Consider the following 2,326-nt stretch of genomic DNA (forward strand, 5'->3'; position numbering starts at 1 on the left):
CTTTGTTTCATGACACATATTTGCCTTTAAGTGATATTATTTCAGTGAAAAGTACACTTGTCCTCCACATTCACTGGGAATAAGGGCATAGGACCTCGTGAGTGTGGAAAAACTGCAAATAACAAAAACACTATGTTTTTACCTGAGAGAACACATCTCCTGGAATCTCTAGGTCCTCCAGTGCAACTCTGTGGTCAACATCTGCCAGACATTGACCATAGAATTGCTCTGGAGGAGCTACAAATGCCTAGTGAAGTATTTTCTCCAGGAATCTCTGGGTGACGTTTGGTTAAAGTTGGTTAAAGAGGACCTAGCTATTCCTAGAGAGAACATATTAATAAAATCCACGAATAATCAAATCTGCAAAAGTCAAAGCTACAAATGTAGAAGGACAGTATTCAGTAACATAGGCATAGCCACATATCCTGAGCTATATAGGGGTACTGGTCTCTACAAGGAGACTTTTGGATGTACAGAACCTCTCCTAGCTTGGAGGCCAGCCAGGGGTAGAGTACCAAACAAAGTCCATCAAAGACAAGACAGTAGCAGCCCCAGTTGTGTACAGAATCTTACCAGCCAGTTCTCAGAGTTCAAGCAGTCCAAGTCAGTAGGATACAGCAAGAAAGCCAAGGTGTCAGTCCAAGGGAATGTCAAGTAGCATGGTCAACTTATGCTGCAGGGTGCAAGGTCCTTTGGAAACAGGAGCCAGGAATCAAGACACAAGAGTGTTGCTTCCTGCCAAATGGTCAGTTGTCAGCAACAACCTCCCAAGGGAGTTACAACATTTATGGTCTGGTAGCTGTTGCCTGATTAATGAACTATATAAATGCTCTGAGCATTGCAAACCCTCCCTCTCTATGTTCCACTCCAGCAAGTATTGTTGAGTCCATGTCTGTGTGTTGTGGCTACTGGGGAGTGTCACTGTCCAACTCAAGCACTGGCACATTCCCCTGTCCTTCTGATTCACTGTCTGTATCATAGTCCTAGGAACAAGGCATGACAGAACCATGAACACAGATTGGATGTACATGTGGTATAAATAGTATCTGTCCACAAGGTGTGACACCACTATGATCTGCATTTCAGTGTGCTTCTGCAATTGCATTCTGAAGCAACTAGTAGCATCTACATACTTTTGAAAGCAAAAACAAATTGCAATGGCAGCCTTCACACCACAGTTCAGCTGCAGCTATGAACACTGAAGTAATTTTGACTTTTGATCTTTAGTTGTGTACTAAGTAACAACAACACACATTCTGCTGTGCTGTGCTTGCTCATTTTCCCCCAAACTGGAAACACCCTCTCCTGACTCTGGGAGAAATAAAGGCTGGCCTGAATCCAGTTGCTAGTTTCAAGTACAGTAGACCCACTGAGTCAATTGCTGAATGATAGGTCAACATTTAAGTCTTGCTGATTTATTCTAGTTAGGACTAGTAAGTGAGTGAAGCCCACTGAATGCAGCTATGTGTTGTCACCTCTCACCATACCTTCAAATGATTTGTGCTATTATTGCTCAGGAGTTAGAAGGCTTAAATACCCTAAAATCTTTTCTGCAATGGCACCCCAGTTGTAGAATTCCTTCCCTCTGGAGACCTGATTGGTACCAAGTTAATTTTTGGCATGAAGTTAAAATTTGGCTTTTTATTAAAAGCCAAGCCAAAATTATTTTATCCAAGCTGCATATGTTTTATAGTTATATTATGCAAAAATGTTTTAAGTAGTTTTAAATTATCTGTTTTAAAATTAAAAATTATTTGCTATATTTTTAAGCTTTTAAACTTTTTTTACAGTTAATTTTATTGTAAGCCTCCATGAGAATTATGGATAAAAGGCAAGATATAAATATTTTAATAAATAAGTAAAGGCACCAGATCCTGTCTGATTTTGGAAGCTAAGTGGGCTCAGCTCTATACGTGGCTTCATGCTTACGCTGAAGCTGCACGACAAGTAAACAAATGGTGTGCATAGCCATGGAGCCCATGCCGTACCATGAGCATGCACCCCATTGTTTACAATGCAGCATGAGCATACACAGAATTCCCCTTCCACGAGGGGATCCAGAACGGATCCCCCGCATAAGGAAAGGGCCCACTGTACTTGGACGGGAGACTGCCAATGAATACCACATGCTGTAGGTTATATTTCAGAGGAAGGAATTGGGGGGGGGGGAAACACCTCTGAATATTCTTTGCCTAAGAAAACCCTATGAAATTCATGGGGTTGCCATAAGTCAACAGGTTACCTAAAGGCACATACACACATAGACATAAAACCCAAGTTCTTGCATTGGGATTTTTGGCCTAAGGAAATTTATACAACACCTTAC

This window comes from Sceloporus undulatus, chromosome 3 (assembly GCF_019175285.1).
Source record: "Sceloporus undulatus isolate JIND9_A2432 ecotype Alabama chromosome 3, SceUnd_v1.1, whole genome shotgun sequence".
Classification (NCBI taxonomy): domain Eukaryota; kingdom Metazoa; phylum Chordata; class Lepidosauria; order Squamata; family Phrynosomatidae; genus Sceloporus; species Sceloporus undulatus.